A 25672-nucleotide genomic window follows, 5' to 3' on the forward strand; every position below is an offset into this window, starting at 1 on the left:
GAGGAACCCTGCTTCCCCCCACGGAAAGCAGAGAGAGAACTACATAACCAAACATCTGGAGAAGAGAGATCATGGTGAAACAAAGAACCAGCCCGTGTATGAAAGAAAAACAGGCATCACCAGAAAAGGAAGTAAACGAAATGGAGGCAATGGAGGCAAGCAGCCTATCAGAGAAAGAATTCAGGGAAATGGCCATAAGGTGGATGAAAAGAATGGAAGACAAATTCAACAATATGTGTAAGAACCAAGCGGAAATGAAGAAAAACCAAGAAGAAATGAAAAATGACATCACTGCTATAAAGAACTCAATAGAAAGCATCAACAGTAGACTAGAAGAAGCAGAGGACTGCATCAGTGAGCTAGAAGACAAGGTAGGAAAAAATACCCAAGCAGAGCAGCTTCTAGAAAAGAAAATTAAAAAGCAGGAAGAGAGCCTAAGAGAACTCTGGGACAACATAAAAAACAACATCCGAATAATAGGGGTGCCTGAGGGAGAGGAAACGGAGTAAGTAATAGAAAACCTGTTTGAAAAAATAATGACAGAAAACTTCCCTGATAGAGGGAAGAAAAAACTCACACGAATCCAAGAAGCTCACAGAGTCCCAAACAAAATGAACCCCAAAAGACCAATGCCAAAGCACATTATAATTAAATTGGCAAACACCAATGACAAAGCAAGAATCTTAAAAGCAGCCAGAGACAGACAGAAAGTTACCTACAAAGGATCCCCCATCAGACTAGCAACTGATTTCTTAACAGAAACACATCAGGCAAGAAGAGAATGGAATGAAATATACAAAGTCATGCAAACGAAGGGTCTGAATCCAAGAATACTGTACCCAGCAAGGCTATCAATCAAAATTGAGGGTCAAATCAGGAGCTTCACAGACAAAAAAGGACTACGGGAGTTTATTACCACCAAACCAGCAATGCAAGAAATGCTGAAGGATCTGCTGTAAAAAGAAAAAATAGGAAACGAAGAAGGAACATAGGGGTAAAGAATAAAAATGGCGACAAGTATCTATCAACAATAACTGTAAATGTAAATGGATTAAATGCCCCAATCAAAAGACATAGGGTAACTGAGTGGGTAAGAAAACATGACCCATATATCTGCTGTCTACAGGAAACCCACCTCAGAAAAAAAGATGCACACAGACTGATGGTGAAGGGATGGAAAAAGGTTTTTCAGGCGAATGGAAGCAGAAAAAAAGCCGGGGTAGTAATACTTATATCTGACAAATTAGATCTCAAAGTGAAGGACATAAAAAGAGATAAGGAAGGCCACTTCATAATACTAAAGGGAGCAATCCAACAAGAAGAAATAACTCTGGTAAACATATATGCACCCAATATAGGAGCACCCAAATACATAAAAGAAATCTGGAGGAGATCAAGGGAGAGATTGACAGCAACACAATCATAGTAGGGGACTTTAACACCCCATTATCACCATTGGACAAATCCTCTGAACAAAACATTACCAAAGAAACATCAATCCTAAATGACACACTAGATCAGATGGAATTAATTGACATCTTCAGAACACTTCACCCCAAAGCCACAGACTATACATTCTCCTCAAGTGCACATGGGTCATTTTCAAAGATAGACCATATATTGGGTCACAGGCAAAGTCTCTTCAAAGTCAAGAAGACTGAAATCATATCAAACATCTTCTCAGACCACAATGGCATAAAACTGGAAATCAACAATAAAAACAATCCAAAAAAATCAAACACATGGAGACTAAATAGCATGCTATTAAACAATGACTGGGTTACCAGAGAGATCAAGGAAGAAATAAAAAACATCATGGCAACAAGTGACAATGAAAACACAACAATCCAAAACTATGGGACACAGAGAAAGCAGACTTGAGAGGGAAGTTCATAGCTCTACAAGCTTACTTCAAGAAACAAGAAACAATGAGAATAAATTACCTAACCCTACAACTCAAAAAGTTAGAAAGAGAGCAACAAGAAAAGCCCAGTGTAAGCAGAAGGAAGGAAATGATAAAGATCAGAGCGAGATAAACGACATAGAGACCAAAAAAAACAATACAAAAGATCAACAAAACCAAGAGCTGGCTCTTTGAAAGGATAAACAAGATTGATGAACCTCTAGCCAGGCTCACCAAGAAACAAAGAGAGAGGACCCAAATAAACAAAATCAGAAATGAAAGAGGAGAAATAACAACAGACCCCACAGAAATACAAAGGATTGTTAGAAAATACTATGAACAACTCTACTCCAACAAACTAGACAACCTGGAGGAAATGGACATATTCCTAGAAAAACACAACCTTCCAAAACTTAATCAGGAAGAAGCTACAAATCTCAATAGGCCAATAACTATGGAAGAAATTGAAGCAGTCATCAAAAAGCTTCCAGCAAACAAAAGCCCAGGACCAGATGGCTTCACAGGGGAGTTTTACCAAACATTCAAGGAAGAACTAAAACCTATCCTCCTCAGACTATTCCAAAAAATTCAAAAGGGAGGAACACTTCCAAGCTCATTCTATGAAGCCAGCATCACCCTAATATCAAAACCAGATAAAGACAACACAATGAATGAGAATTACAGGCCAATATCCCTCATGAACATAGATGCCAAAATCCTCAACAAAATCTTAGCAAATAGGATCCAGCAGTACATCAGAAAGATCATACACCATGACCAAGTAGGATTTATTCCAGGGATGCAGGGATGGTACAATATCCGCAAATCAATAAACGTAATACATCACATAAACAAATTGAGAGAAAAAAACCACATAATCATATCAATTGATGCAGAAAAAGCTTTTGACAAAATTCAACACCCTTTCTTGATAAAAACTCTCAGCAAGGTAGGAACATAATAAAATATGTTCCTCAACATATACCTCAACATAATAAAAGCCATATAAGACAAACCCACAGCCAACATCATAATCAATGGGCAAAAACTAAAACCATTCCCCCTAAAAACAGGAACAAGACAGGGATGCCCCCTCTCACCACTCCTGTTCAACATAGTACTGGAAGTACTAGCCATTGCAATTAGACAAGAAGAAGAAATAAAAGGCATCCAAATTGGAAAAGAAGAAGTAAAACTGTCCTTATTTGCAGATGACATGATACTGTACATAGAGAACACTAAAGACTCCATCAAAAAATTATTAGTCTTAATAAATGAATTTGGCAATGTAGCAGGATACAAAATTAATGCCAAGAAATCCATGGCATTTCTTTACACCAATAGTGAACTTACAGAAAGTGAGACTAAAAAAGCAATCCCATTTACCATCACACCAAAAAAATTAAGATATCTAGGAATAAACTTAACTAAGGAGATAAAAGACTTATATGCAAAAAACTACAGGACACTGAAAAAAGAGATAGAGGAAGACATAAACAGATGGAAGAACATACTGTGTTCATGGATTCGTAGAATCAACATCATCAAAATGTCCATACTACCCAAAGCAATCTATACATTCAGTGCAATCCCCATTAAATTACCAATGGCATATTTCGCAGATCTAGAATGAATGTTCCAAAAATTCATCTATAATAAAAAAAGACCTCGAATAGCTGCAGCAATCCTGAGAAAGAAGAATAAAGTTAGTGGGATCCCAATACCAGATATCAAACTGTATTACAAAGCCACTCTTCTTAAAACCCTAAAGACTCCATCAAAAAACTATTAGACTTAATACATGAATTTGGCAATGTAGCAGGATACAAAATTAATCCCAAGAAATCTATGGCATTTCTATACACCAATAGTAAACTTACAGAAAGAGAGACTTAAAAAACAATCCCATTTACTATCGCACCAAAAAAAATTAAGATACCTAGGAATAAATTTAACTAAGGAGGTAAAAGACCTCTACTCAGAAAACTACAGGACGCTGAAAAAAGAGATAGAGGATGATATAAACAGATGGAAGAATATACCATGTTCTTGGATTGGTAAATCAACATCATTAAAATGTCCATACTACCCAAAGCAATCTATAAATTCAATGCACTTCCCATTAAAATACCAACGGCATATTTCACAGACCTAGAACGAACTCTCCAAAAATTCATCTGGAATAAAAAAAGACCCCGAATAGCTGCAGCGATCCTGAGAAAGAACAAAGTAAGTGGGATCTCAATACCAGATATCAAGCTGTATTACAAAGCCACTTTTCTCAAAACTGCCTGGTACTGGCACAAGAACAGACATATAGGTCAATGGAATAGAATAGAGAGCCCAGAAATCGACCCAAACCAATATGCTCAATTAGTATTTGACAGAGGAAGCAAGAACATACAATGGAGTCAAGATAGTCTCTTCAATAAATGGTGTTGGGAAAATTGGACAGAAACATGCAAAAAAATGAAACTAGACCACCAGCTTACACCATACACAAAAATAAACTCAAAATGGATAAAGGACTTAAATGTATGACAGGAAACCATAAATATACTAGAAGAATACAAAGGCAACAAAATCTCAGACATATGCCGAAGCAATTTCTTCACCGATACAGCTCCTAAGGCACTGGAAACTAAAGAGAAAATAAACAAATGGGACTACATCAAAATAAAAAGCTTCTGCACAGCAAAAGAAAACATCAACAAAACAAGAAAGCCCGCTACATGGGAGAACATAATTGCCAATGTTATCACCAATAAGGGTTTAATCTCCAACATTTATAGGGAACTCATACAACTTAACAAAAGGAAGATAAACAATTCAATCAAAAAATGGGCAAAGGACCTAAATAGACACTTTTCAAAAGAGGACATTCAGAAAGCCAAGAGACATATGAAAACATGCTCAAAGTCACTAATCATCCGAGAAATGCAAATCAAAACAACAATGAGGTACCATCTTACACCTGTCAGACTGGCTATCATCAACAAATCAACAAACGACAAGTGCTGGAGAGGATGTGGAGAAAAAGGAACACTTGTGCACTGCTGGTGGGAACGCAGACTGGTGCAGCCACTATGGAAGACAGTATGGAGTTTCCTCAAAAAACTAAAAATGGAACTCCCATTTGACCCCATGATCCCACTTCTAGGAATATATCCCAAGAAACCAGAAGCACCAATCAGAAAGGATATATGCACCCCTACGTTCATAGCAGCACAAGTAACCACAGCTAAGATCTGGAAACAGCCCAAGTGCCCATCAGTAGATGAATGGATTAGAAAATGGTGGTACATCTACACGATGGAATACTATGCTGCTGTAAAAAAGAAGGAATTCTTACCATTCGCAACAGCATGGATGGAACTGGAGAGCATTATGCTAAGTGAAATAAGCCAGTCAATGAAGGAAAAATACCACATGATCTCACTCATTTCTGGATAATAAAGACCAGTATAAACTTATGAACAAAAATAGATACAGTGGCAGAGCAGCCTTGAACAGACTGTCAAACTACAGCAGGAAGGCGAGGGAGAGTTGGGGGGCGGGAGGGGAAGCGGGTAAGAGATCAACCGAAGGACTTGTATGCATGCATATAAGCATAACTAATGGACATAAGACACTGGGGGGTAGGGGAGGCCAGCGGATTGTCAAGGGCGGGGAAAAAAGGAGACATATGTAATACTCTTCGTAATACTGTAAGCAATAAAACAATTAAAAAAATAAATAAATTTTGTTCTATAATGTATTCTTTAATCTTTTATTATAACAAAATTGGGAACTTCTTGAGGGTAGGTTGTTATATGGAGTTCATTTTATATCCTATAGGCCTATTTTCACTTTATCTAGTGTCAGACATAGACAAGGCTTTCAACAGATACTTAAGAGAAAAAATGAATAAATGTCTCAATCAGTAGATTATGTATGATTTGCTATCTGTTACCCAGTCAGCAACAAGTTTGAGCTGGAGTGTCTATAGTGGCAGGCCTGATTTGTTCCCTTAAATTATCAACTTATTTACATTTTGTACTGGAAAGTATCTTTTGATATGTTAAGTTTCTAAGAAGAGGAGGAGCAGTCTCCTGTGGAGCCTAAGATTGTTAAAAGGCATCTACCTTTCTCTTTCTAGAAAAGCTATCACAGTGCCAGAATATTTCATTCGATCACACATTCTCATGAGTGTCTGTAGTGTCTAATTGTCAAATACATGATGCAGAGCAAGATGGCATTGGGGCTAGATGCAGTGAGGAGGGTAGTGCTGTAATTACTGAGTGAAGACCTGCTGATGTTTTTAATTTGCTTACTTACGAAGTTAGTGGGAAATGAAATTCAAGTGTAACTTAAAACATCATTACTTTAAAAACCTGGTTAACAACATTGTTGGCATCATCTTTACAAACTACTTATTAACTATATATTCCCTTAAATTTACACCCTTAAATTCATTGCCACCCTATGATATCATAGAAACATTTGTTTTTGTCTCTGTTCCTGGTTCCTAAAACCCTTGGAATTTCCTGAGTGATAAGGGTAATAGGAATGCCTTTTAGAAAAATTTTTAAAAATATATATTTTTTATTGGTTTCAGAGGGGAAGGGAGAGGGAGAGAGAGATAGAAACATCAACAAAGAGAGAATCATTGGCTGCCTGCTGCATGTCCCGTACTGGGGATCGAGCCCACAACCCAGGCATGTGTCTTTGATCAGAATTGAACCTGGGACCCTTCAGTCTGCAAGCCATCGCTCTACCCACTGAGCCAAACCGGTTATGGTGTGGACTGTCTTTTAATGAGGCCACGTGGGTGAGCCTCTAGATAGCTTCAAGATAGGAACTGGAGGATGGAAAGGTGGAACCTTTATTAGAAGCTTAGAACTTTCAGCCCCACCTCCTGGGAGGGGAAAGGAGATGGAGATTGAGTTTAATCACTGATGGCCAGTGGTATAATCAATGATGCCTACGTAATGAACATCTTCAGAACCCCTCACCCCTAAATGACCGGGTCCAGAGAGCTTCCAGGAAGGTGAACATATTGAGGTACTGGGAGGATGGCACCCCCTAACCCCATGGGGATTCTTCCAGACCTTGCCCTATGTATCTCTTCATCTGGCTGTTCATTTGTGTTCTTTATAATAAACTAGTAAAGTGCCTTCTTAAGTTCAATATTTTAGCCAAATATTGAACCTCTCGTCTTAGGAATCCTTGATTTATATCTGGTGGGTCAGAATTATGAGTAGCGTGGCACTTGCAATTGGTGTCCAAGTGGGGGAAGCTTTGTGGAGTGAGCCCTTTAACTTGTAGGATCCGATGCTAACTCCAGGTAGATAGTGTCAGAATTGAATTGAATTGTTGGATATCCAGTTGGTGTCAGCAAGTTAAGGAAGTAGTGTTGGAAAAGACATCACACATAAAAAGAAAAAAGGCCTGGCCAGTGTGGCTCAGTGGTTGAGCATTGACCCATGAACCAAGAGGCTGTAGTTTAATTCTGGGTCAGAGTACATGCCCGGCGTTTTGGGCTCCATCCCCAGTAGGGGGTGTGCAGGAGGCAGACAATTGATGTTTCTCATTGATGTTTCTATTTCTTTATTCCCTCTCCCTTCCTCTCTCTAAAATCAATAAATATGTTTTTTTTAAAAAGAAAGAAAAGACATCACATGTATGGTGTCAGGAGGAAAAAACCTTCTTAATACCCTGTTCATTCTGGCGATCCCATCATACTGATCATTAGCAATACTGCTTTTCCCTGTAGACCTGTTTCAATTCCCTTTAGCCTATTGCCTTTTATGACACAATATTAATTTGTTCTAAAAATACTGAAACCCCATGATATGCCAGGCTCTGTGCTAGGACCTAGGGTACAGTGGTTAGCAAAACTAGATATGAGTCACTAGATATGGGAGGTATAAATGCTATGATTTTAAAAAAGCAATAAAAAAATAAAATAATTTCTTTTAGCTGTATTTTATATTTTTCTGTGTACATCTTTTACTTCCTTGGTTGAATTTATTCCTAGGTATTTCATTTTTTTGGATGCTATAGTAAATGGAATAATTTTCTTTAAAAAAAAAACAGCGACAAAAAATAAAATATGAAAAAAAAATGATTGTTCTAATCGGAAAGAGCATGACATACTTTCCTGAGGAAGTTGAAATCTGAAGACCTGTAGGAGGATAAATAACTAAGTGAAGATGTGGGAGTGGGTACACTTAGACCTTGCTTCCTGCAGTCTTCTGAGGGTGAGAATTCTTTATCTTCACCCTCCTCTTCTAGATTTCCTCCCCCACAATTCGGTTTCTATGAAATGTCTCTCAGAATATACTCAGAATTGTATCAGAAGAAAGAAAACATTCTGTAAGTTTTTTGTTTTTTTTTTTTAAAAAAAAATAGTTTTAGGTGCTCAATAAAGATGGGCCCCTAACTTCTCATAATTGAGTACTGTTGTCCTAATCAGTTTCCTCCTTTCTCATGCTGATCCCCAAGTGGGTGCACTGGCATTCACCCAGGTAGAGACCCAGTGATTATGAAAGTAATAGAGCTATGAGCAAAGACTGTTGGACACTGGAAGCAACTTACTTTGCTGACTTGAGTCAGGGACGTCTTCTTGAGATTTAAAATAGATTTTGGCCCGGGCAGCGTGGCTCAGTGGTTGAGCATCAACCTATGAACCAGGAAATCATGGTTTGATTCCCAGTTCGATTCGCAGTCAGGGCGCATGCCCAGGTTGTGGGCTGGATCCTCAGAAAGGGACCCGCAGGAATCAGCTAATTGATGATGTTTCTCTCTCATTGATGTTTCTGTCTCTCTATCCTTGTCCCTTCCTTTCTCTCTAAAAATCAATTAAAAAAAAAAAACACATTAAAAAAACCAAAATAGGTTTTGAAGGATGGGGGAGGAGGGGACCACACCCACAAAGGCACAGAGTTGTAAAAGAACACCACATATTTGCAGGGCCAGGAGATAGTTTGGATTCTCTTAAATAAATCAGGAAAACATTATAATAAATAATGCATTTAAATCAGCTTTGTAGAAATAAAAAGAACTAAACTTTAGTGAACTCTAATAGTCCCACAAATAGAACTTATTTGTATAAAATCCTTGATATCAAAGCATTTTATTTTATTATTTTTAAAAAATAAGTATGTTTATTAATTTTTAGAGAGTAAGGGAGAGGGAGAGAGAAACATGGATGAGAAACATTGATTGGCTGCCTCCTGCATAGCCCACTACTGGGGATGGAGCCTGCAACCCAGTGGTACTCTGTGACTGGGAAGACATTTTCAGTCTATTGGGAGATCCAGCCACCTAAAGGTTCTTTCATAAAGTACACATCCAGATGGGAAGACAAATGTTTCTGCAATATTTATGATTAAACAAGTTGTATAGTTCTCTATTGCCATATTATGAGATAAATATTCCTTTATGCATCTATCCTCAATGGATAAAGGCAAACTCTTCCCTTTCTTAAAATTGAGAATGTTGTGGGTTCTGGCGGGATAGCCCAGTTGGTTGGAGCATCGTCCTGATGTGCCAAGGTTGCAGGTTCTATCCCTGGTCAAGGCACTTACAAGAATCAACCAATGAATGCATGAATATGTGGAACAACAAGTCAATGTTTCTCTTTTTCTCAAAAATCAAATAAATAAATAAATAAATAAATAATTGAGAATGTTGCAAAACATTTTCATTATGTGTGAATAAAAGAAAGTAACATTTATTTATTATGTTAGGCTCTGTGATAGGTGCCCTATGATGCTATCCTGTTTAATCAGCTATCAGTGTATCTAAATGGAAGATGGGCATACAATTTCAGCATGGTGGTAAACTTCAGACTTTATATAACCCACTGCCTTGGTTCTTTAGGGGATAGTTTAGTTTAGTGGTCATTAGTTCAAACAATGCATAGTGATTCTCAAGACATTTATCTTCTTATCACTTTTCTTCCTCCCTTCTCCCCTCTTTCCTTCTTTTTTAACAGTACAGTTATCTCTATTCTTTGAAAATGGGATGTGTGAAATCATCTTTCAACATCTTACTTCAACATTTATCTAAAGATTATCTTATGCAAGCTAGACATGACATACTGGGTATTTGGAAGGACACAGTAAGGTAAGTTATATAGAGATAACTAATATGGATTTGTTTTCCATTTATTCATACATTCATTTGTTGATTCTTGTATATGCCCTGACCTAGGATTGAGCCCACAGCCTTGGTGTATCAGGATGATGCTCTAACCAACTTGAGCTACTGGACCAGGGTCCTTTCTTTTAAGTCTGAAGTAGCTAAATCTCAAACAGGATGGAAGCCCCGATCAGGTGTCATGGAGGCTGTAGACAGGTCACCTAGAAGCTGGAAATGGGTGAAAGTCAGCAACCAGGTTAACTAATAAGGTTGCTGACAAGATGAACTGGGTGGAAAGAGTCAAGAGCCACAGTCCAGAGACTTTTACGAGGCATGCTCCCACCTCCAGGGGGAGCTCAAGGTTTCTATCCTTCATTCCAAAGAAAAGGGAACTCTGAAGTGAATCTAGAAAATGGGTATTTTATATATAGAAGCACTGATTCTGCAGGAAATTCTGTTGGAGGAATGAAGGCATTATACATGGAAGTGGGTTGAGAGATCATTTTCCCTGTCAGTTATCTCTGGAAACTCTTGGCTTTGGTTTGCTCTTGAAAAATCTTCTTTTTTCACCTCTTCTCTGCTTTATTATTAGTGCCTGGCATATTCTTCACTCAGAAAGGCAAAAATACCCTTGGGAGTCCACATTTTCTGGCCAAGCTTCTGGAGCAAGAGACCAAATAGGATTCGGGGCCAGCATGAGCTGGCAATAAAAAAATGGGCATTTTCTGGACTGTCCTTTCTTCATGTGATAAGCTTGTGCAGCTACACCCATGATTCGGGACTCTGGTCAGATAGTTTCCTCCTAACTGTAATTAGCACCTGCTGTGGTCACAGGGGTGACTAGGATTAAGGACGCAGGATTTCATGGCTGGGACTGCTGCTGAAAGGGGATCTTGCTCAAAGCTTCAGCTAGTGATTACCAAGAGGCAGAGGTGGAGAACTATTTCTGGCACCAGAAAAGCTACTCTTGGGAGGCCCAAGATTACAAAGGCACCTAGATTCACACGAGTGCAGCTCCATACCTCGTGGAACCGAATCTGCACTTGCTGGCACCCACTTCTTGGACTAGAACAGTCTCATCAGCAAAAGCCTAGAGTTTGAAGAAATGCAATGCCAAATGTGAGGCTCACAACTTCTTTAAAATGAAGCCTGTCTTGTTGAATAGAGCTGGCCAAATGTTTGGCACATGCGTTCATTAAAATGAAGGCTGTCTTATTGAATAGAGCTGGCATTTAATGTAAGAGTGAGGAGCTGGAAATGCCAAGAGCAATGGCATGACTCTAGGGCTCTGTAAAGGTGTTCAATCTACAGCAAGGAAGAAGACCAGTCAACTTAGAGAAGAGAGATGTTAGTATTGTAAATTCTTAGTTTTGCAAATTTACAATAGCATTTAGGTACAAGTGTCTGGGAGAGCAGAAAGCCTACGTAGGTGTTGGACTTGCCCTAGCCTTATTTAGTTTTATTAAGTACAGTTTTTTAAAATTAATTTTAGAGAGAGAGGGAGGGAGAGGGAGAGAGAAACATTGATGAGAGAGAAACATTGACCTCTGCCTCCTGCATGCTCCCTACTGGAGATGTAGCCTGCAACCTGGGTATGTGCTGTGACTGGAAATCAAACCAGTAACCTTGGTGCAGGGGACAACACTCAACCAACTAAGCAACACCAGCAGGGCACTCTAGCCTAATTTTTAAAAAATATTTCTTTAATTGATTTCAGAGAGGAAGGGAGAGGGAGAGAGAGAAAGAGAAAGAGAGAGAGAGAGAGAGAAAGAGAGAGAGAGAGAGAGAGAGAGAGAGAGAGAGAGAGAGAGAGAGAGAAACATCCATGATGAGAGAGAATCATTGATTGGCTGCCTCCTGCACGCCCCTACTGGGAGTCGAGCCAGCAACCTGGGCATGTCCCCTTGACCAGAATCGAACCTGGGACCCTTCAGTCCACAGGTCAACACTCTATCCACTGAGCCAAACCAGCTAGGGCTAGCCTTATTTTTTTCTACATACATTCAGAAAGCATTTTTTTTCTCTGCTCCCTTCTATGTTCCAGTCGTCGGAGCCACATTATTATTCTAGCATGCTATCTGATTTTCTAATATGAAGGCCGATGGGTTCCACTCCAAATAATCTCTTATTCTATCATTTATGTACTTTTAAATTTTTTAAATTTATTTAATAATATTTATTTTAAAACCTCATCATAAAATTTATGATTAATGAGAATATTTGGAAACACAAAAAAAAATACAATGTAAAACAAAAATTAGCCATAGTTCTACTACTTAAAGCAAGTACTATTAACATTTTGGTGTATGCTTTTTCACTGTTTTTTACTATGTATGTGCATATTTTGATGCAAAAATCATAATATTCTGTTTTGTAGCTTATTTTTTTTTTCATCACCATTTGTCCCCTCTATGCCCTCATTTACCTCCACCCACTCCCCTCCCCAGTCATAGCATTTTTTTTCCAATTAGTAATCTATTCATGGGACTATTTCAATGTCAATAAATAATCTACATCATGATTTTTTTCTTTATAATTTTATACTATACAAGTATTATCTTTGTTGTGAGCTTAGAAAATGCAGAAAAGTTGTACTGAAGGAAATGTCATCTAGAATTCTATCATCCACATATTAATTGATTTTTAATATTTTCGCCAATCCTTGCAATCTGTTGTTTTTAAGTTTCGCAAATAATAAGTAAATGCATTCTCACTATAAAATTTCAAATAATACAGAAATATTTTAATGTTTTCTTTGCATGTAATAAATAAAAATCATTTTGTTGTTTCTTTTAGAAAAATTTAATATATTCACCTATATTTTAATTAAATACATAAAAGCATAAAAGAAGGTATAAATCACACTAAAACCCACGATCCAGAGGCAACTACTATTAAAATTTTAGTAATTTAGTCAGACAGTTTTCTTTGCTATTACTTTAAGTTATTTGTTATTTAATTTTTACAACATTACAAAGGGGTAGATACTGTTATTATCTTGAATTTATAGATTAGATACTAAGGCTTAGGGGAATTACATACTATGCCCAAGTTTCCACAGTCAAGAAGTGTCTGAGCCCATAGCATTGAGTACAGGTGTCTGATGCTGAAGTTTTAGCCTTGACCCACTCTATAATACTGCTCCTCATATTTGAGGGCTCATTTGACATAGGTTACCTTATAACTTTTTATAATTTGACAATATGTTATAGAGATCTTTTCATGTCAATGAATTATAAAATATTTCATTTTGATAGCTTTATAGTATTTCATTGCATGGTGTCCTAACATTTATTTAATCAATCTCCTACATTTAGATTATTTCTAGTTTTTCCTGTTATAATTAAGACTGTAATGTACATTTCTGTACATTGCTAGTTCTTCTGGATTATTTCCTAAGAATAAATTACAGGGAGTAGTTTTGCCTTTTCCAGAATATCATTTACTTGGAATCATGCATATGTAGTCATTTCAAATTGGTTTCTTTCATTTAACAATATGCATTTAAGATTCCTGCATGTCTTCTTGTGGCTTGGTAGATTATTTGTTCTTATTGCTGAATAATTCATTGTCTGGATGTACCACAGCTTACCCACTCACCCACTGAAGGGCATTTAGGTTGCTTCTAAGTTTTGGCAATTGTGCATAAAAAACTTCCATAAGTATTCATAAATATTCCATAAATAGGTTTTTTGTGGAGATATTTGAGTTTCAATTCATTTGAATAAATATCAAGGAATATGGGTGCTGAATCTTATGGTAAGAGTATGTTTAATTTTATAAGACATACCTTATCATTTTGACTATAGAATTTATGGTTAAATTTTTTTCTTTTCTTTAAAAATAAATATATTTAAATATATTTTCTTGATTTCAGAGAAGAAGAGAGATATAGAAACATCAGTGATGAGATAGAATCATTAATTGGCTGCTTCCTGCACGCCCCCTACTGGGGATCAAGCCCGCAACCCAGGCATGTGCCCTGACCAGGAATTGAAATGTGTTCTCCTGGTTCATATGTTGGCGCTCAACTACTGAGCCACACCTATTGGGACATAATTTTTTTTTTCTATTTTATTAACCAGTTAGCCTAACATCATTATAAGTAATATTTTTTTCCTTTTTCTTTTCTTTTTATTTTTTTTTAAATCTTTATTGTTCAGATTATTACAGATGTTCCTCTTTTTTCCCCCCATAGCTCCCCTCCACCTGGTTCCTACTCCACTCCAGGCCTTCCCGCCCCCCACTGACCTCATACATTGGTGTAAGCTCTTTGTCCAATCTCTTTCCACACCCCCTACAATCCCTTCCCCCCGAGAATTGTCAGTCTGCTCTCTTTCTGTGCCCCTGATTGTATTACATTCACCAGTCTGTTCTATTCATCGGGTTTTTTATTCATTTGATTTTTAGGTTCACTTGTTGATAGATATGTATTTGTTGTCACTTTGTTGTTTATAATTTTTTCTCTTTCCCTTTTTCTTCTTCTTCCTCTTTCTTAGAGAATACCCTTCAGCATTTCATATAATACTGGTTTGGTGGTGATGAACTCCTTTAGCTTTTTCTTGTTCTTGAAGCTCTTTATCTGACCTTCAATTCTAAATTATAGTTTTGCTGGGTAGAGTAATCTTGGTTGTAGGTTCTTGCTATTCATCACTTTGTATATTTCTTGCCACTCCCTTCTGGCCTGCATAGTTTCTGTTGAGAAATCAGCTGACAGTTGTATGGGTACTCCCTTGTAGGTAACTAACTGTTTTTCTCTTGCTGCTTTTAAGATTCTCTCTTTGTCTTTTGCCCTTGGCATTTTAATTATGATGTGTCTTGGTCTAGTCCTCTTTGGATTCCTTTTGTTTGGGGTTCTCTGTGCTTCCTGGACTTGTAAGTCTATTTCTTTCACCAGGTAGGGGCAGTTTTCTGTCATTATTTCTTCAAATAGGTTTTCAATATCGTGCTGTCTCTCTTCTTCTGGCACCCCCATAATTCGGATGTTGGTACACTTGAAGTTGTCCCAGAGGCTCCTTACACTATCTTCATATTTTTGGATTCTTTTTGCTTTTCCAGTTGGGTGTTTTTTGCTTCTTCATATTTCAAATCTTTTGACTTGACTCTTGGGATCTTCTAGTTTGCTGTTGGATCTCTGTATATTATTCTTTATTTCAGTCAGTGTATGCATAATTTCTGAGGGTCCTTTTTCATATCCTTGAGGGTCTCACTAAATTTCTCAGAAGTTTCTAGAAGATTCTTGAGTAACCTTATAACTGTGATTTTGAACTCTATATTCACTATTTTGCTTTCAACCATTTCTTTCATTTGTGACTTGTTTCTTTGTCTCTGCATTTTGGCTACCTCTCTGTTTTTTTCTATGTACTAGGTAGCTGTTAAGTCTCCATGAGTTGATAGAGTGGCCTTGTGTGGTAGGTGTCCTATAGGGCCCAGTGGTTCAGCCTCCCCAGTCACCTGAGGTGGACACTCTTGGTGCACCCCTTTGTGGGCTGTTTGCACAGTCTTGTTGTAGTTAACCCTTGATTGCTGTTGGTATCACTGGGAGGAACTGACCTCCAGGCCAATTGGCTGTGATGACCAGCTGTGTCTACACTGGAAGATCTGTTGCGCAGGAGACACCCTTATGGGGCAGGACTTGCTTCAGTGGGGGTTTGGTGCTCACTGAGTCTTCTCCTTGAGTGTGTCTCTTATGGATGTGAAGAGTTATAATCTGATATGGTCTCTCTCTGACCACTGGGTACACTGGCTCTTGGATCTCCAAGGAGGTGCAAGGTTAGCCACTGTCTGGGGCTACCCAGCAGGAGCTACAGAGACATCTGCAGATTCCTCCTCTTTGTATGGGTTTGGAAGTGCCCAGACAAGGCCCAGCTGTGAAGCAAGGCAGGCTGTTGCTGCTGGGCCTTGGGCCTTCTTTTGGAAGCTCTGGGGCTCTCTGACCCAGCTGTGCAGTTTGACAGGTTTTAGGCAGAGAGAGGACAGGCCATTCATATGCAAAAGCTGATGCACACAGCTTGGGTGGGGTTGTAAATTGGGTGGGGTGGAGTCTCAGGGAATCACCAGGGCAGAGCAAACAGCAATGGCTGCCAGTCAGTCCTGCTCTGGAGAGATCCCTACATCTCCGCCTCCTGTGCCCCCATGCAGAAATAATGATCGCTGCAGCACCTCTGAGAGAAAGCCTTCCTTGCATTCCAGCCTGATGCCAGACAGTCCAGTTTCTCCCCGTATGTGTCTGGGTCCCCCAGAGTCTCACCTGGAACTGGAGTTCAGAGCAAGCAGGAGCTTGTATCTCCCTCCTGATTAAAAGAGAAGTACATCCAGGTGACAGCACTTCGCGTGCCTCTGCACCTCTTACCAGTCTCAATGCACTTTCTTCACCTCTCTAATTGTGGAACTTCCACTCAGCCAGCTATCCTGCGGTTCTGGGTGGTAGTTGTTCTACCTTTTAGTTGTAATTTTGATGTGTTGTGAGAGGCAACAAGTATAGGTGTTTACCTATGATGCCATCTTGGTTCTCTCAGTAATCTCTTGATAGAAATATTCTTTTGGTTCACAGAAGATGAAATCTAAACAACTATGATAGATTGATGGAAAACCTGGAGAAGCCAAGTAAATAAAGACATCCCCATGCCCAGCCAGTGTGGCTCAGTTGGTTGAGCTTTGTACCATACACTGGAGGTCCCCAGTTCATTCCTGGTCCAGACAGGTGCCGGGTTGCAGGCTCAATCTCCAGTAGGGGGCATGCAGGAGGCAGCCGATCAATGATTATCTCATGGTTGATGTTTCTATCTCCCTCTCCCTCTCCTTTCCTCTCTCTCTAAAAAGAAAAAAAAAATCAATAAAAGAAGCTTTAAAAAAAAAAAAAAAAGACACCTCCTTTTCTCTTCTGTTCTTACATCCTACAAAAGCTAGTAAGGTCAACCCTAGCTGGTTTGGCTCAGTGGATAGAGCATTGGCCTGTGAACTGAAAGGCCCCAGGTTCGATTTCTGGTCGAGGGCACATGCCCGGGTTGTGAGCTCGATCCCCAGTGGAGGACTTGCAGGAGGCAGCCTATCCATGATTCTCTCTCATCATGGATGTTTCTCTCTCTCTCTCCTTCTTCTTTCCTCTCTGAAATCAATAAAAATATATTTAATAAAAAAGCTAGTAAGGTCATGGATAATCAACCAACCTGGGACTTGGGACTTTCGGTGCTATAATTGAGACAGTTGGTCACCCTGTAACCGATAACTGCAATGTGGTTCTAGATTGTAATATATAAGGTAGATCCGATTCTGGAGGTTCAGCTTTTGTTTTGAAAATTTTATTAGGGAAATCAGGCATTTGTAAGATATTGCAATAGTCCGTGATTTGGTTCTTTGATTTCACCATATTTATGTTTTGTTCTTAAATTTACTGGTGATGTGGGTCTTGTATTTGGAGGTATTCTGATGGGTCCACCAACCCACTGGATCTTTGGGTAACAACAGAGACTTCTTATTTTCCTGAAATTAATTATCTTGGGTAAATAGCTCATCCTGATTTGCCCAGTTTTTGAACTAAAAGTCCTGCATCTTTGGAAACCCTTCTGTCTTGGGTAAAAAAGAAGGGTGTTGGATCACTTTGTTTTGGCTAGTTATCTTGACTTTTTGCTTAAAGGATCTTTTTTTCTCCTTACAGGATTTTGATCAATGCAGTGGCATACATATAAGGAAGGTTTATCTGGTGGTGGTATACAGAAGGACTGGAATGGAATGAAGTTATGATCAGAGAAACACATCTGCACAAAGGTAATAAAGGCCCGAACCACTTTAAAAATGGAAAAGAAGGGGGAAGGATCTAGAGAATAACCTCTAGAGTACTGGCTTTTGTCATTATGGGATAATTGCTTTTTTGAAGTTCAGTAGTAACTCCTTGACCACAATTTTAGCAGCCTCTTTTATAATTCTTCTTATTTCACTTCTCTAATTCATTTCACATTGTTAAAAACAAAAAACCCTGCCCTAACTGGTTTGGCTCAGTGGATAGAGCGTCAGCCTGCAGACTCAAGGGTCCCAGGTTTGATTCCGGTCAAGGGCATGTACCTTGTTGCAGGCACCTCCCCAGTAGGGAGTGTGCAGGAGGCAGCTGATCGATGTTTCTCTCTCATAGATGTTTCTAACTCTCCTTCCTGTCTGTAAAAAATCAATAAAATATATTTTTTTAAAAAAAACTCCAAACACACACATATTCTTGACCTAGCAATCTTCAACATCCTTATTACTAATCTTAATTTACTGAGATTTTTTCCCTTTCTGGTCACAGTCCTCTTCTTGCTTCTCTCCCTTGCATGTCCTAAATGTGTGCATCCTAGACAAACTTGGCGCCCACGTGGAATGTCAATCTAGCACACATGACCTTCTGACACCAATGCCCTTTGCCATCATCTTACGGAACCTACTCGAGTCCTGCCTGGGGACCTTGCCATCACCCACAGCGCCAACCCTTACACTATGTCAACTCTTAAACTCCTCTAATCAATCCATTTTCATTCTAGCTTTTTTTATTCTTTGGCTTTTGCCATTACCTTACTAAAATCTCCAGTCCCTTGATCCTCCCATTTCTTCTCAACCTGTCAGCCTCCTGGCTTTAAGACTCTCTCTATGTAGTTCGATGATCTAGATAAGGTAAATGGTTATGGCTTTTCTAAAGATATGGAGAAATGGGTAAATTTAACATTTCTTTCAGTGTCTTAAATTTTTTTTAGGCTTTTGCTAGTCTTAAGGGCATCATTATGAATACCATCACTGTACTGAAGATCTCAGAAGTATTGGTTAATTAATGGAGAGTTTTGGTAGAGAGAGTACCAAATATACTAGCTCGTATAATACTTTCTCTTCCATTACTTATTGAGAGAGAGAGAGTAAAAGAGAGAAGAGAAAGCATTATCCCAGAAGCCTCAATCTTCTAAAGAACTTTTAGAAAATGTCATATGCTGCTGTTGGCAAAGATGGCTTCCTTCCTGAAAAAGAGGGAAAGGAGGGGGATGGTAATCAGAGTGACTTGAAATTAAGCTGAGCATGCAACAGTGAGTGAAAGGCAGTAGAAGGATGTTTGGGGCATGGCTGTTGTCTTAGTTTCCTGTGGCTACTAAAACAAATTACTACCACAAGCTGGGTGGTTTATCCTCTCACTGTTCTGGTGGCCAGAGCCTGAAATCAGTATCACTAGGATAAAATCAAAGTGTCAGCAGGGCCAGTCTTCCTTGGGAGAGGGTTCTATGAGAGAATCTGTTCCTTGCCTTTCCCAGCATCTGATGGCTTCCAATATTCCTGAACTTGTGGCCTTGTGGCTCTAAGCTACAAAGCCAGCATCCTCAAGGCTCTCTGTCCTATCTGTCTTCACATCACATTCTCTCGGTGTCAGATCACCCTTTGCCTGGCTTGCGATTGCATTTGGGACCCACCCAGATCATTCAGGGTAATCTTCCCGTCTTAAGACTGTTTTTCCAAATAAGGCAACATTTTTGGATTCCAGGCATATTTTGGAGTCATTATTCAGCACATTGCAGCTGCCATCGTTGGGCAGGGACGGAAATTCTGTGAAGCAATTAAAAGAAGAGATAAGGAGAATCTCCCAAGGGCACCAACCCTAAATCAGTTTCATTTCCAAGGGAAAAAACCATGATAGCCAGGGTCAATACATTGGATCAGGGAGAAGAAAAGACAACTACACTGAGGGAATCGAAGTATAGATTTGGACTTCCTGTCAGTTAAGAGTTCGAATGTTTTACTTTATTTTATTTCTTTATTTTAAAAATACATATATTTTAATTGATTAAAAGAGAGGAAGAGAGAGGGAGAGAGAAATAGGAACATCAATGATGAGAGAGAGTTATTGATCAGCTGCTGCCTGCACCCCACCAATCGATCCTGCAACCTGGGCATGTGCCCTGACCAGGAATTGAACCGTGACCTCCTGGTTCATAGGTTGATGCTTAACCACTGAGCCACTCTGGCAGGCATAACCTTGTTTTAAGTAGCTTAGCAGGGGCCCGGCCAGTGTGGCTCAGTTGGTTGGGTGTCATCCCATGCACCAGTAGGTTGCTTGTTTGATTCCTGGTTAGGGCACATGCCCAGGTTGTGGGTGCAATCCCCAGTAGGAGGTGTGTAGATGGCAACTGATTGATGTTTCTCTCTCTCTCTTCCTCTCTCTGAAATCAATAAAAACATTTTTTAAGAAAGTGGCTTAGCAAGGGGTCAAGCCACACCTGCCTGTCTCTTCATGTGCTCTTCTCAGGAGTGTGGGAGGGGAAGAAAGCTGATGGGGTGATCATCTTTCTTGGGTGACTGGTGACTAGAGGACCTTATGGAAAGAGTACACCAAAAATAACTGTTCCATGCAGAAATAACTTCTGCAGATTGAGTCTGTCATTGTCATTCTGATTAGATTGGGGGATTATAGGGATGGCGTATTTTTCTCTGAGGCAGTAGAGCACTTTGGAGAGCTTGAGTAGAGGAGTGTGAAATATTGAGTGTGGGTGGGGACAGTTACATCTGCGACCTCTCCCCACCAAAAGCAACCACAGTGGAAGAGCAGGGTCTTCATTCAAAGGTCGTCAGAGATGACTAGGCTGGACTTCCCCAGCCACATACAGAGAAGCCTTGAGTAAGAGCAAGGGTGTCACACTGTGGGTGACACTGAGGCTCTCACCAATGCTCTCTACTGCCCTGGGCATTTCCTCCAGAGAGAGGCCCTGCTCAGAGAGTGAGCAGCTTGGGCTGTGCTTTTGCTGCCCTCAGAGGGGCACAGCTATTTTCTGAGTAAAATGGAGAAAGGTTTGATGACTAAGTAAAACGGAGATGGGTTGTGCTGGACCAGTGATGGCCCTATGGTGGCACCTTCCAACCAAGGAGTAAAGAGCGGGGAGCTGCCCAGCTGGCATGGCGTTGACCTAGGAACCAGGAGGTCACAGTTCTATTCCTGGTAAGGGCACATGCCCATGTTGTGGGGTTGATCCCCAGTGTGGGATGTGTAGGAGGCAGCTGATTGATGATTCTCTCTCATCATTGATGTTTCTATCTCTCCCTCTCCCTTCCTCTCTGAAATCAATAAAAATATGTTTAAAAAAAGGGGGGAGAGGGGAACTGATAGCTCATGGAAGGTTAAGAGGAGGAGAACACACAGACCCAGAGCTTTGAGATGGCTTATCAACTTCATCTGATGTTAGATGCCAGAAAAGGAGGAGGAGAACTTCTGCTTTACCAACCTCTCTCTTCCATTATTAATCCACTTTTGCATCTTTACTTGGATTGTAATGTCAATACTAAGTAATTCCAATGAGAAAATACATGTGATAATACTTGTGCACTTTAAAGCCACAATAATAAGAATAGCATTTATTGATAATTATTGTATATAGACACTAATTAAGCACTTTGCATATACATTCATTTCATTTAATCCTCATAACAATTTTGTGACATAAGTTTTATTATTCCCATTTTACTGATGAGAAAATCAAGGCTTAGGCAAATCGAGTTTAAGGAGCTTGTTCAAGGACATACAGATTAGTAAATGGTAGAGTCAGGATTTGAACCCAGCTCCAGAGTCCAAACTATTAACCACTTTGCTATACTCCCTTGCCAAATAAATACCTTTTAAAGTATTAATTTTCAACCTTATCACATAAGAGTAAATATAGGTAAAACATAGACACCAGCAGAAATCAGATTTGATTAAAAACAATAACCCAGTAGGTAATGGATGAGACCGAATCAATGCAAAGTCATTGTTAGGAAGCAAAATGGTACCCAGACCAAAATCAGGAATGCTGGCCCTCCAAGTCCCTTTCTTCTGGGCAGTCCCAGGGTGTCCTGTCCCATCCCAGGTCTACGTGACATGTCTGGAAACTGTAGTGCCCATCTCCTAATTTGACTGCCTTACTGCAGGGCTCCCAGTGACACTCTTGGGCTGTGGGGCTTAACACTGACCAGTTGAGTTCAGGCCTCCTGTCTTCAGCCACACTGCCCTGCTTGCTGAGGCTGCTTGCCCTGAAGTAGTGGGGAGCACTGCGCAGGCAGAGTTGTAATTACTAGTCTCCCAAATAAGTTAATTCTGCTCTTGGGCTTTCATAGTCTCCCTGTAGTTAATTTTTATTAGGTCCATTTTCTTAAAGAACTTGTGTGGCCTTCCCAATAGCCTGAGTTAGTGAACATTTGAGTGGCACTACTTAGTGTCCACCTAAAGCAGCGGTTCTCAACCTGTGGGTCGCGACCCTTTTGGCGGTCGAACGACCCTTTCACAGGGGTCGCCTCAGACCATCCTGCATATCAGATATTTACATTACAATTCATAACAGTAGCAACATTACAGTTATGAAGTAGCAACGAAAATAATTTTATGGTTGGGTCACAACATGAGCAACTGTATTTAAAGGGCCAGAAGGTTGAGAACCACTGGAAGAGAATCCCTTCAACTACTGTCCGGGGCTGAGCTGGAATATCTGATGCCTTTCTGATCCTGAGTAGAATCTGTCTATCTGGGCCATTCCCTAGAGGTAAGGGGCAGAGTCTCTGCCCCAGACCTTTCACTGCTTCTAACAAGTCCTGCCCCTCACTCCCCAAGGTAGGGAGTCAAGATTTCATCCTCAAGGATTTCATACCATGCACTTGAAATCACTCCAAAGAAATAACTCCCCCTGCACTCCGGCGTTTTGAATCTGTCTGTGAATCTCCTTCCCAGCATAGGAACCCGTTAGAGCAGCAGTCGCCAACCTTTCAGACCTCACGGATCACCAGTGATCCTCGGACCACCGATTGGCGACAGCTGCGTTAGAGACCTCAGCCCAGCCAGTGCTGCAGTGTGGAGCTACCCTTGGGAGATTTGCATTTCCTGCACAGAATAGGGTGTGTACCATACAATCCTTTCATTCCCGAGATGGGTGCACTAACTAATTGTCCATCCCATCCTCCTCCTCCACTCCCATATCTCCCACGATATTTTGGAATTACCTCGATAAATTTCTCAAGACTTTTGGTTAGTTTTAGCATGGCCTAACAATCTGGAATATAGCTTTGAATTTGACCCCGATTTACTTTCTGGCTGTCAAATCAGTATTCTTATCCAAGTTGGTTGTTCACACTGGCCAAATTAACCATTAGTTGCTAAGACTTGTCATGCTGTTTAGAAGTAATATATTGAAAGAATGTCCTAAAAACAATCAAGCAAGCAAAATTAGTAAAAAAAAAAAAAAAAAAAAAAAAAGTCATTCTGAATTATTAGCCTTGATCATCTGCATTAATGAAAACTGATAAATGTTGACTTCGTTTAGTGCTTGAGAGACTCCATCATAAACTATATTTCCAAGAACTTCAAGTGGTGAGAAGTTGATTGTTACTATAGCTGTCTTCAGGATAATCTGTTAGTTTAAAGTGAAAATTTTTATGTGTGCCAGGTGGGCTGTTTGTTGAGTGGTCCCTGTTTAGTCATTCAGATCTGGCTTTGCTCATGGATTCATTATTTTACTAACAACCTGCTTAGCCATATAAAGGGTCCTTTGGGCAAACTCAAGAGGTAGCGTAATGCGAAGAAAGGTCTTTGAAGCAACACAAAGCTCTGTCCAAATTCTGGTGCTTTAACCCATTAGCCACATGATCTTGGACCTTGCACCTTCGAGTGTCAATTTCTTTATCTGTAAAAACAAAGATGGGAGGGGGGAAGATTATTTTCAAGATTGATATGAGGAATAAAAATTATATAGTATTATGTAGGTTAGATTTGTAGACATATTTTATAGCAAACATATGGTTGGTATTAATTAAGTACAAATTTCTTTTCCCTAATATTAACTTATAAATATATTTTAAAACAAGCAATTAATACATATCTCTTTGGAAATGAATATATAAGTAGAAGGCTTGGTATATAACAGGAACTCAATACATTCTTGTCAAATAAATGGATAAGTTTGGCATATTTCACAACAGGGCCACAATACCTGGACAAAGAACAGGTGATCGCTTTCATGCTTTGCAAGTGGAATTGATTGGCTAGCTGCCCCCAATATCTCCTATCTCACATTTTATTATCATCATTATTATTATTTTATTAATCTTCACACAAAGATATATTTTTTCTATTGATATTTTTAGAGAGAGTGGAAAGGAAGGAGGGAGGAAGAGAGAGAGAGAGAGAAAAACATTGATGTGAGAGAGACACATCAATTGGTTGCCTCCTGTATGCCCTCTATAGGGACTGAGGATTGAACCCGTGACCCTTCAGTGGGTGGGTTGATGCTATAAATACCGAGCAACACCAGTCAGGGCAAAAATCGCGTTGTTATGATCATGACAGAGAAGCCATCAGTCATTCATTCGATACCCATGAATTGAGAAACCTACTGTCTACAAGTTGTGGGATTGCAAACTAAAGTCACATGTCTCAGGAGAGGTTTTGTAATTTATAGAAAAAACTAACTGTAAAAACAAAATGATTACTATCTACATATATAAAAGGCTAATATGCAAAGTGTCCCCTCGGGAATTTGCTATGATGTGCACTGACACAGGGATGGCATGGAGTGAAGGAAAGCCCTGGCCAGCAGCCGGAAGGCCCCAATCGGCCCTGATTGCCAACCAGGCCTAGGGACACTACCCGTACACGAATTTTGTGCACCGGGCCTCTAGTACTATATGTTTGTCCATTGGTGGACAAAAACAAAGGCATTTCCCCCAGAAATTGACAGTAAGTATGCATAATAGGGTGTGTACCAAACAATCCTTTCATTCCCGAGTTATTCATAGCTGCGTCTCCTAACCCTTTTCTACCAGTGTATTAATAATAACTATACTGATAAATTCAAAGACCTTGAGTTTAGAATTTATGCTTTTTCTTTTCCTGGAATGCTCTTCTACCCCCTGAAAAACTACTCGTTCTTAAGTCTCCCATATCTATTCCATTGTAGGGGTTCAGAACATGTTACCCAAAGTGTTACTTATGCATATTGATTATTTTGAAATAAAGGTACTTGAAAAACAGCTGGTGCAAGAAGACACTCTGACCCTCCTTTGTCCCCCTAAAATCAGGAAATAAACCTCCCATGTGATAGGTGCCTTCCCTGTACCAGAAGGTTAGAAGGCATTCTTATCACCAGAGATAGGGAACTTAGGGTCGAGAATGCTATATAAACAAGTCTTGTTACTTTGTTACCATTTTACTATGCCTAGCCCAAAGCCCTTTGTCTTGTTAATTCTTCCACAAATTTATTAATTTATTATTATGTTTTGTCTAAAAGGTATAAAAGTTCACTGGTCTGGTCACTTCTCTGAATCTTTTGTTTTCACTAGAGGCCCAGTGCACAAAATTCGTGTGTGGGCAGGTGTCCCACACCCTGACCTGTGCCCTCTTGCAATCCGGGACCCCTCATTCCTAACCACCCGCCTGTTCGCTCCTAACTGCCCGCCTACTCACCGCTCCTCAGTACTGCCACGAGGTGGGAGAGGCTCCTGCCACCTTTGCTGTGCTTGCTGCTCCTACTGTGGGAGGGCACTGACCACCAGGGGGCAGCTCCTGCATTGAGCATCTGCCCTCTGGTGATTAGTGTACATCATAGCAACCAGTTGTTCAGGTCGTTCCACCACAATGGTCACTGGGCTTTTTTTTTCTCCTGTTAACCTGTGTTCTGT

The 25672-nt window shown here is 39.8% G+C and overlaps 1 long non-coding RNA gene across 1 annotated transcript in view; it reads left to right on the forward strand.

Moving 5' to 3' along the window:
* The window catches only part of LOC118664554, a 93731-nt gene that overhangs the window by 15716 nt on the left and 52343 nt on the right, over positions 1–25672 (forward strand). Inside the window, exon 2 of the long non-coding RNA XR_004970361.1 lies at positions 17688–17797. This is a non-coding gene — a long non-coding RNA (uncharacterized LOC118664554). The remainder of the gene's footprint in view (positions 1–17687; positions 17798–25672) is intronic.

The sequence above is a fragment of the Myotis myotis genome, unplaced genomic scaffold (assembly GCF_014108235.1).
Source record: "Myotis myotis isolate mMyoMyo1 unplaced genomic scaffold, mMyoMyo1.p scaffold_m19_p_10, whole genome shotgun sequence".
In the NCBI taxonomy this organism is placed as follows: Eukaryota; Metazoa; Chordata; class Mammalia; order Chiroptera; family Vespertilionidae; genus Myotis; species Myotis myotis.